Genomic DNA, 11284 nt, shown 5'->3' with positions numbered 1-11284 from the left:
CTTGGAAAAAGAGCAGCACCAGCTGTGTCACAGAAAGCTCAGCACTGGGTTGGGCTGGACCCACTGGGCCATCCACCCGGGGCCTCGGACTTTATATACAAGAGCATAGCCCCAAAAGGGTGGGGCAAGGCCTCAGCCTCTTATTGGCTGAGCAACCGGGGCTCTAGGAAACTCAGGACCTATTAGGCAGCCCAAGCTGGGGGGAATCAAGAAATGGCATCCCTGGGGCTCCCCACCAATCATTAACTCAAAGGGGAAATGGTGGTGCAGCAAAACAAATCACTGGGACGGACATCCACTGCCCCACCATTCCTCCAGAGGCCCAGAAAAACGAGGGGCACCCTCAGGCTAAAAGATTGACCCCAGATCCATAAGCCATGTAGAGGCCTGGAGACCCACGGGCCCAGACCCCTCACAGGACCCCATGGTGGGGTTGGAGCCTGACCACTCCAGGGGACAGGAAGAGCGACAAACAACATCACATGGACCGACAAAGGGCCTTTGCTCCCCCTGGTCTCCCTCCTTGTCTCTACCCGCCCCCACCATACACACAGGTGCAGTGATGGCCTGACACCTGTCCTGTCGCTGGGGGCTACCTGGCTAGGGGACTGGAGTTTACAGAACATAGTCCAGCTTGCTGTGGAAACAACTCAGGGGGTGGTGCTGGGAGAGAGAGCGTGCCTGTGAGGAGGAGGGGGTGGGCCCGGGAGAGCACCGCTCCCAGGGAGGTAGAAGGAGAGGAGCTCCAGCTGGGCTGGTTTCTCTGCCCCTCCTCTGCCCTGGGGCTTGGGGTGCACTGTGTTTATGGACAAATACAGTCTGCCTGGGGGACGGCCCCTTTCCCCAGGCTCAGCCCCTGTTGTCACTGTACACAGTCAGCTCAGGGGGCCCCCTGCCCCCACCCCCCACTACTGTGTTGGGTGTAAATAAATAAGGGCCTTGCAGAGAGCACAGACAGGGCTCTAAAGATGCAGCTTGACCTCGTGTGACCCTAACTATCTAGGCTTTGTGATTCTGGGGGGCCTTCCTTGCGGGGAGAGGGAAAACCAAAGAGTATGCCCCCACACACAATGGGCAGGGTACCTCCAGGAACCTTGGCCCTTGATCTTCTCTCATGAAGCCAGACAAAAGGAGGAAAAGGGGATGGGAACCGTCCTGACAATGGGGGCCAAAGAAACCTGAGTCCCCAAGATCCGCAGTAAGACCCCCAAGACTTCAAGACTCACCTGCTGCCCAAAGCTGGATCCAAGGTCAGGAGGCACCCCCATGGGACCCTGCAAGGTTGGACAGAGCAAGATCCGAGGAAGGCCAGGGGAAGGGGAGTAGGAGGGGTCCAGAGGGAGGGCTTGGCCCTGGCCTAGCGGGAGCAGGGTGTAGGGGTGGCAGTGGGGCAGACAGGATAAGCAGGTGGAGGGGGAGGCTTGTTATGTTTGCTGTGGAGGATGGAGGTGGAAAAGGTGGAGGCTGGCGCGGGCCCCCTTCGAGGACACCAGTGGAGGAGACTCCAGCTCCATAAGCCAGTCCCGCCCCCCAGGATGTCCTCTACCTCCAAAGCCGTCTGTACCCTCCCCCTTCCCCCTCTGAGCGCCCCCTCTCCCCTACTCATTTTTTTTAAAATATTTATTTATTTATTTGGCTGCACCGGGTCTTAGTTGTGGCGTGCGGGATCTTCGTGGCTGGCAGGCGGGATCTTTAGTTGCAGCATGCGAACTCTTACTTGCGGCAGGTGGGATCTAGTTCCCTGACCAGGGATCGAACCCGGGCCTGCTGCACTGGGATCGCGGAATCTTAGCCACTGGACCACCAGGGAGGTCCCACCTCTCCCTTACTCTTGCTGCTACTCCCTCCTTCCGCCCATCTCAGAGTCTCTGGGCTTCTGTCCCCAAAGAGATGTTGCTGGGCCTGTTGCTGGTTTTCCTTGGCTCTGTCTCTCCAAGGAAAGAAGCCAGGCTTGAGGCAGACAGAACCTGGTCACTCAGAGCCCCCACCAGACCCATTCGCTGTACCTCCTGGGCCAGCACAGCACAGAGTATAAACAGCCCACCCTCAGGCCCAGAGAGGCCTCAGGAAATTTCTGGTCCAGGCTCCCCACTCTCAGAGGAGTCTCAGGCTCTGGGTGGTCTGAGGCCCCCACGAGGCAGGGACACATTTCTGAACCTACTTTCCTCATCGGTAAAATAGGAGCAAGGCCTCCCCCCCACTCAGTGTGGCAGTCAGGAACCAAGGAAATTCTGTGGAGTTGCATCTTATCCCAGTGTTTAATCCTCAGGAGCTTCCCTTGGGGTAGTGAGGGACACCACTAAGGACCCCAGTCTCCTTGGCGGTGTCCCTCGCTAGTTCTGGGGGTACAGACATGACTGTTCCAGAAACTTCCCCCAACACAGATGAATTTCATACCCCAAACGCTCTATCATTTTCTAGGCCATGGCATAACACGATCCTAATAATACCCTTGGGGTTCTCTAAGCCAAGGAAGTAACTTTTTATCTGTCAAAATTGCTGAGAAATAAGTCAGTGTCTTTCTCCTCTAACCAAAATGTATTGTTTTGTTTTGTCTTCTATCCCAGGCAACATTCCAACCTGGAGAGTTGGAGAGTGAAGCCTACCACTCCCACAGAGAAACAGAGGCTGAGGGGAGTGTTCCTCATTCATTCATTCATTCATTCAACAAAATGCTATTGAGTGCCTACTATGTACCAGGCTCTCTCTCCCTCCCTCCCTCCCTCCCTCACACTAGAGTGTGGGACCTGGGGCTGGGTACCTGGGTGGGTGGAATCCTAACCTATCCAGGGCTCAGGCACCGCTGTTACCCCTACATTAGTGGTCAAAAGGTCTGGGCACTGAGTTCCAGGGAAATGATTTTTATTTTTTTATCTTTTTTAAATTGGAGTATAATTGCTTTACAATGTTGTGTTAGTTTCTGCTGTACAATGAAGTGAATCAGCTACTATATGTATACATATATGGAGGTGGAAAAGGTGGAGGCTGGCGCGGGCCCCCTTCGAGGACACCAGTGGAGGAGACTCCAGCTCCATAAGCCAGTCCCGCCCCCCAGGATGTCCTCTACCTCCAAAGCCGTCTGTACCCTCCCCCTTCCCCCTCTGAGCGCCCCCTCTCCCCTACTCATTTTTTTTAAAATATTTATTTATTTATTTGGCTGCACCGGGTCTTAGTTGTGGCGTGCGGGATCTTCGTGGCTGGCAGGCGGGATCTTTAGTTGCAGCATGCGAACTCTTACTTGCGGCAGGTGGGATCTAGTTCCCTGACCAGGGATCGAACCCGGGCCTGCTGCACTGGGATCGCGGAATCTTAGCCACTGGACCACCAGGGAGGTCCCACCTCTCCCTTACTCTTGCTGCTACTCCCTCCTTCCGCCCATCTCAGAGTCTCTGGGCTTCTGTCCCCAAAGAGATGTTGCTGGGCCTGTTGCTGGTTTTCCTTGGCTCTGTCTCTCCAAGGAAAGAAGCCAGGCTTGAGGCAGACAGAACCTGGTCACTCAGAGCCCCCACCAGACCCATTCGCTGTACCTCCTGGGCCAGCACAGCACAGAGTATAAACAGCCCACCCTCAGGCCCAGAGAGGCCTCAGGAAATTTCTGGTCCAGGCTCCCCACTCTCAGAGGAGTCTCAGGCTCTGGGTGGTCTGAGGCCCCCACGAGGCAGGGACACATTTCTGAACCTACTTTCCTCATCGGTAAAATAGGAGCAAGGCCTCCCCCCCACTCAGTGTGGCAGTCAGGAACCAAGGAAATTCTGTGGAGTTGCATCTTATCCCAGTGTTTAATCCTCAGGAGCTTCCCTTGGGGTAGTGAGGGACACCACTAAGGACCCCAGTCTCCTTGGCGGTGTCCCTCGCTAGTTCTGGGGGTACAGACATGACTGTTCCAGAAACTTCCCCCAACACAGATGAATTTCATACCCCAAACGCTCTATCATTTTCTAGGCCATGGCATAACACGATCCTAATAATACCCTTGGGGTTCTCTAAGCCAAGGAAGTAACTTTTTATCTGTCAAAATTGCTGAGAAATAAGTCAGTGTCTTTCTCCTCTAACCAAAATGTATTGTTTTGTTTTGTCTTCTATCCCAGGCAACATTCCAACCTGGAGAGTTGGAGAGTGAAGCCTACCACTCCCACAGAGAAACAGAGGCTGAGGGGAGTGTTCCTCATTCATTCATTCATTCATTCAACAAAATGCTATTGAGTGCCTACTATGTACCAGGCTCTCTCTCCCTCCCTCCCTCCCTCCCTCACACTAGAGTGTGGGACCTGGGGCTGGGTACCTGGGTGGGTGGAATCCTAACCTATCCAGGGCTCAGGCACCGCTGTTACCCCTACATTAGTGGTCAAAAGGTCTGGGCACTGAGTTCCAGGGAAATGATTTTTATTTTTTTATCTTTTTTAAATTGGAGTATAATTGCTTTACAATGTTGTGTTAGTTTCTGCTGTACAATGAAGTGAATCAGCTACTATATGTATACATATATCCCCTCCCTCTTGGACCTCCCTCTCCCACCCCTCGCCCAGCCCTTCCCCCATGTAGGTCACCACAGAGCACCAAGCTGGGCTCCCTGTGCTATGTAGCAGGTTCCCACTAGCTATCTGTTTTACACATGGTAGTGTATACATGTCAATCCTCATCTCCCAATTCGTCCCACCCTCCCCTTCCCTAAAAGGAATGGATGAGAGCACGATTTTGCAGACACACAAGCACACACGCAGGAAGCTGGCAATACCATATGGCAATCCCTGTGTGCTCTGTGTGTCTGTGTACACGAATGCCCCCACCCTAGGAGGGTGGCCCTTTTTCCCAGCAAACTGTCTCTGACGCCTCTGGGTGTGCAGCTCCACAGGGCACCACGCTAAACAGCGCCCCCTAGAGTTCGAGGATGCACAGGCCTGGCTCTAAGACTCCAATCTTTTATTCCTGAGAGTCCCTCTCACCGCCAGTAAGTCTCACCTTGGGAAGGTACTCTGTTCACGCTTCAAACTTACTGCCTCCTTCTTAAAACCCTTCCTGCAACCCAGCCAGTTGGCATTTATGTTCCCCATGTCCCTCCTCTGCCCTTCACCAAATTCCTTCACAGCAGTCGTCTGATGTGCAGTTTATTCTTAATGTACTTTGTCTAATGTTTGTTTTCCCATCAGAGTGGAAGCCCCTTGAGGGTCGGGACTAAGAGGTAAACATACCTCTAGATAGACCCTGAGTGCAAGCGCAACTAGGTGGATTTAGGCAAGTAACTTAACCTTTCCGAGCTTCGTGCTGCAACTATAAAAAGGGGATGGTGAGAACCTCTACCCCACAGGGCTGGATAATAATGAATGACATAATAATTGAGCCCTCAGTAAAGGTAGGTGTAGTATTTTTCTCTACATATCTCCAGTGCCTAGTACATCATACAGGTTTATTTATTTAACACTTAAAAGTGTAGGTTTATTTCTATAACACTTATAAATGTAGAGGGTCTGCTTATTTAGCAAACAGTTCTTCAGTGCTCAGTATGACTCCGGAGGGCTTTTCAGTCTATCTTCTAAGACAGATGCTATTTTTTTTCTATTATTCTATTATCACCGCCCCCCTCATTATACAGATGGTGAAACTGAGGCTCCGAGAGGTTAAGTAACTATCTCAAGGTCACACAGCTAAGAGAAGACACAGCCAGGGTTTGAACCCAGGCCACCGGGTTACAGTCCTTGCTCCTAATGACTGTACTGTGACCACTCTGCTGGACAAATGTGTGTGGAATTCTGAAATTAACCAGGCAACAGTCCAACCTGGGGAGCTGGAGAATGAGGTCTACCACCCCTCCCCCAAAGAAAGAGGGGCTGATGGGGGCCAGTGTTCATCGTTCATGCATTCATTTATTTAACAGCTCCCAAAGAAGTATCAGACCCCGGAACCTGCATGGCAGCGACCCCTGGCGTTTCTGAGCTTCGGCTTCTTCAACCGCTAAATGGGGAAAAATACTTTCTGTTCCAGTCCTGGGCTGTGAGCCCTGAGGATGAGTAAATATGAATGACAGTGGCTGGACTGCTGTGATTTTGATAGATGGGGGTGGGGGGTATTAATAATGGCAGGAGGAGCAGGAAACGGGATTTATTTATTTATTTATTTATTTATTTATTTTTTTTTGCTGGCCTCCCCCTGCTGCGGCCTCTCCCGTTGCGGAGCACAGGCTCCGGACGCGCAGGCGCATTGGCCATGGCTCACGGGCCCAGCCGCTCCGCGGCACGTGGGATCCTCCCAGACCGGGGCGCGAACCCGGTTCCCCTGCATCGGCAGGCGGACGCGCAACCACTGCGCCACCAGGGAAGCCCAGGAAACGGGCTTTTTGTCTCCTCAGGTATGGCTATGACTTGACAGTTCCCTTGGGATGAGCAGCAGTGGAGGCTGCAGTAGGGAAATCCCTGGTGCTCCAGTGGTTAGGACTCTGCGCTTTTACTGCCGAGGTCCCGGGTTCAATCCCTGGTTGGGGAAATAAGATCCCACAAGCCGCGTGGCAAAAAAAAAAGGCATTGCAGGCAAGGGAAGCAGCTTTTCAGGGGTGTGCGATCCACCAGGTCCCACTGCACGTTACAACCACCCCTTGAAGTAAGAAGGTCCCCAGTTACAGTCTATGCAATTTGTCCAAGCTTATTAGCTAGTGAGGGTGGGCTGGAACCTGAGTCACCTCACTGCCATGCACCCACACCAAGACACAAGACTCCTTCCAGGCCATCCCTGCAATGAAGCCTTTGGCCAGAAGACCCTGAGCCCACTACTCTGGCTCTGTTTCCATGTGGCTGCCCTTGGGAGCCAGAGGTATCTTCCTAAGACACAGGAATGACCATACCATAATCACTCACAGCGCTATTCTCAAGCTGGGCTATGGAAACACCTGGGTAACCACGCCCATCTTCCAGGGCATCTGTGGCACACCATAGTTAGTGCTTAAAATCATTTTTTGGTAGGAAAACCAACATAGATATTCTTGGACTCAAACGCAAGGCTTGCACAAACATTTACTATAGAGACGTGTTTTTAAATTCCTTTCAAGTTCTGAGTGAACCACTTTGCCTACCTGCCCCCCGCCCCCCATGCCTCCATGGTACCCCTGGATTGTTCACCTGGGTTCCAATGAGCGAGTTTGAGAAGCCCGTTTGTGCAGGAAAACGCATCTTCCTGGCCCAGCATCCAAGGCCATTTGTCCATCTTTTTCTGCCTTTCCCTGTGTCCACTCCCTCTCTCCCTTGCTTACCAGCAACTTCCAGAACAGTCTGTTCTGTTTCACACCTCTGTGCCTTTGCCCAGGCTGTTGCATCTGCCTAGAATACTCTGACCCCTCTGCCTTCTAGTCCTCTTGATGGCCTCTGTCAACTCAGCTCAAGGCGCATCTCTGTCCCCGCTGCTTCCTACCCCCAGGTCTGCTCAGAGGTATCCTCTGGGCAGGAGGGCACTCTCTGGGTCAGGATTTACAGGAGGGCCTCAAATGCAGGAAACTGGCACCCCGGGTGCCCAGAGCCTCTCTAGGCACTTAGTAGGACCACATGGTTTAGATGTCTCAAATGTAGACCCTCAAAGGCCCCACCTACACACTCCTCCCTGGAAGACATCCAACGTTGTTTTCTGTGTAGTCTGGAGGGGGCAGTGTGGGCCCAGGCTGGCCCCAGGATCCCCAGCTGCTGTTTCCACTGGGTCTAGACTCTCCCAGCCAGAAAACCTCTCCCCAGGAGGAGTTAACAAGCTGAATCCCAAAGGAGGAGTTACAGGCAGGCTCCATCCTCCCTGCCTCAACATCTCTCTGGCATCGTCACCCTCACGCTTCTCCCACTTAGTAAGCCAGTCACCCTCACCCCTAACACCCAGATCCAGTTGCTTCCAGACTTCATCCTCCCTCTTTTCCACCAGCTCTCAGCAGCACCCTGCAGCCCAGTCTGTGCCCAGGGCCGCTCTGCAACCAAAGATCCTCCTTTAAGAGTTTGGGGGCCCTCAGTGCTCATATCTCTAAAATTCTAACCCCTAACAGCCCCATCCCATCCACTGGGCTCCACCTCCTTGCTCACCCCAAAGTGATGACATTGCTGTTACCTTGGTAACAGATGCTTTGTGGGTGGGTATGGGGAATGGACCAGGGAAAGAAATGGGTGGCTTCAGGACACTATCAGAGGCATGGGAGATGGGGGTGGGCAAACTGGCACAGGGCCTGGGGAGGGGCAGCCAGTGGCTGTGACCCCCACCACAGGCTGCTGTCAGCCCTATGCCCCCAGCCTCAAGGGGAAAAGAAACAGAATAGAAGGGGACATCTTTGTGGAAAGAGAGGTTTTCTTACTTAGAGAAAGGGAAACATCCCCAAAACCATTATCCCCCTCCCATGGAAACAAGTCTCCTGGACAGCCTCGACTTGGCGGGGTAGGGAGAGGGGTGCACGCACTGGAGCCCATGTTGTTCCCCTCCAGGGAGCCTGGGGCACAGAGAGAGGGAACAGCTCACCCAGGGCGTGTTAGGGACAGCGCCACAGGCAGTGGGAAGGCGGCTCTATGCCAGTGTCCCAAGCTCCAAGGGTTGTTGGCAGCAGGGGGTGGAGGGGCCCTTCTCCAGCCTCTGGGGACCTGACTGTCGCAGATGCCACAGCCGGGAAGTATGTCAGGCACTTGCATAAGAGCCTTCTATATTTCTGTAAAATCCTAATTACCGATGCCTGCCATGGGCCTTAGCTCATTAGAACGGTATCTGCCTCTGAGGCCCTGGGGTGGGCTGGCAGAGAGACGTAGGGGAGATGGGGCAAGGCCAGACCTCTCACTGTGTTCTCGGCATCCCCAGCCCCACTGAGGCTGGGTCCTCTTCCTCTCCCCAGCTGGGAGATGAGAACCCAGACTTGGCCTCAACCATGTTGAACCCCCCCTACCCTAGGAGCCCTGATTCTAAAGCTGGAGGGAGAGGCCAGCCACTCATGTGCTCAGCTTGGGCTGTCCTTGGTAACCCATGGGGGCAGAGGCCACAGCAGGGAAGGGCTTGAACTGAAGGTGTTTGCGGGAGAAAATAGGTCAGTCCTTATGGCAGAGGCAATCCCTCACATTAGAGAATCTCAACACCTTAGTGGAGGGGCCCTGGGTCATTTAGGCCAGTGGTTCTTAATCTTTTAGGGATCTAAGATTCTCTGAGGAGCAGATGATAGCTCTGGACTCTCCCCCAGAAAATGCTTATCCTCCAAAATTTTATACAGCTTCAAGCGGTTCACAAACTCCCTGAAACTTACCTACAAGCCCAAGGTTAAGAATCTTTAAAAAAAATTTTTTTACTATTTATTTATTTAAATACTTATTTTGGCTGCACCGGGTCTTAGTTGCGGAACGAGGGTTCTTCGTCGCAGCACGCAGGCTCTTAGTTGCGGCATGCATGTGGGATCTAGTTCCCCAACCAGGGATCGAACCCGGGCCCCCTGCATTGGGAGTGCAGAGTCTTACCCACTGGACCACCAGGGAAGTCCTAAGAATTCTTAATATTTTTTTAAAATAAAATAATAATAATAACTATTTATCATGCACTTACTCTGTCCAGCTCTTTACATATGTTAACTCATTTAATCCTCAAAAGAACACTAAGAGATATACAATTATTGCCCCCATTTAATCCAACTCCATTTCAAACTAATCTAGTTCAGTTCTGTCAATCAGAAGAGAGGGAAACCAAAGACCCTCCAGAGATGGATAGCTCTCTGCCCAAGGTCACAGAGCAGGAAAAAAGGGCAGACCAGGATGAGGACCAGGGGCTCTTAATGTGCTGGACATTGTGCCATATGCAGATTTGAAGCCATCTGTCCATCCCTCCATCCATCCCTCCGTCCCCAGGCTCCCGAGAGCCCAGCACCAATGCTCATTCACTCAGCTCTCCTAGTAAGAGGCCCCCTGGTAGTTCTATTATGACTTCTGGTCTGAGAGCCCTTCTGAGAATATGGCTGCCACTCATCCTCCTGGACCACCTTGCCGCTTGCTCTGACAGCCCCTCCTTTCTGCCCTCCAAATCTAAGATGGACGGTGTTCCTCCTAGAGAAGCTAGCCCAGTTGCTCCTGCCCCATCTCTGAGCCACGGCAGTGGGAATTGTTGGCACTGAGACAGTGACTCAGACTTAGATCATTAAAGACCGCTCTGAAACAGGAAGGCCACAGGCCAGAAAGGACATCCAGAGGTCATGGGATCCAGCCCCCTGCCTCCTCCACAGCTGCCCCACCTCAGATTTCTAACGCCCAGACCAGATGGGCCCCAGGGCCCACCGACTTCCCTGCTGTTCCCCACTGATTCCCCTGGGAATTCTTTCCCACGTCTAATCAGAGTCTCCTGGGTCAGTTCTCCCATGAAATAACCGGCTCCAAACAGCCGAGGAAAGTGAGGGAAGGAAGCTGTTTCTTCTCTCTACCTCAGAAGAAGACCTAGGAAGAGACAAATCTCCCAGAAGAAAGGAGAGAAAGAAGAAAATGAACTTTCTGTGCCTGTCTTCTCTGGGCTAAGTGGTGTACTACACTGTCTCATTCATTCTCCCGGGAGTGACGTAGGCACACTCTGCTTTCTGCTGATGAAGAAATCAAGGCTTTAAAAGTTACCTACCCAAGGTCAAGTGAATTAGTGACTACACAGGTACTGGACTTGAAGGAACCCAGAGCCTCTTCTCTTTGGAGGGAAACAGGGGTACCTCCCCCCAGGAGGCCTCACAAACACAGATGAAGCCCCTGTTTGCTCCAGCCCAGGACAGGTAGAGATACAGGGCTGATGACACCATCTCAGGTGCTCCAAGCATTTCTAAGTCTGAGTTGCCTAGGGAGGGGTCGTTGGGCTGACCTGTGCTGGGCAGGAGGGAGGAGGGTGGCCCTCAGAGAGGAGCAGTTGGTAATGAATGGGCCTTTGGGGAAACTGGTCTGAGGGCTCAGGCCAGGTTCTATTCAAACTCCTGTCAGGAAAGCTAGCACTCAGAGAGTCTGCAGTGTATAGATCTGGAGGGGGAGGGGACTAAGCCCCCACTGCCACAAACCCTCCCGTCCTCCCTTGTCCTAATTCTGCCAGTGGCAAATAAATCTCTATTCCTGGACGCAGTAACCTGAGCGGTGCTCCACCGGTGGGCTCATCCTCAGGAGGAGATAGATGGCATGAATGGCTATGTGCATGGTGGGGGGGCGGGGGAGGGAACACTAGGTTCAGCCCCTCCTCCAGGGCTGGCATAAAGGCAGGACCCTCTTGAGGGCCACCCACCCCTCATCTCATCACCCACAGCAGATGAGGAGGAAGGAGACTTAGACCCAGAAGTGTCTCCACC

This window comes from Physeter macrocephalus, chromosome 14 (genome assembly GCF_002837175.3).
Source record: "Physeter macrocephalus isolate SW-GA chromosome 14, ASM283717v5, whole genome shotgun sequence".
NCBI lineage: Eukaryota > Metazoa > Chordata > Mammalia > Artiodactyla > Physeteridae > Physeter > Physeter macrocephalus.
This window is presented reverse-complemented; position numbering follows the sequence as displayed.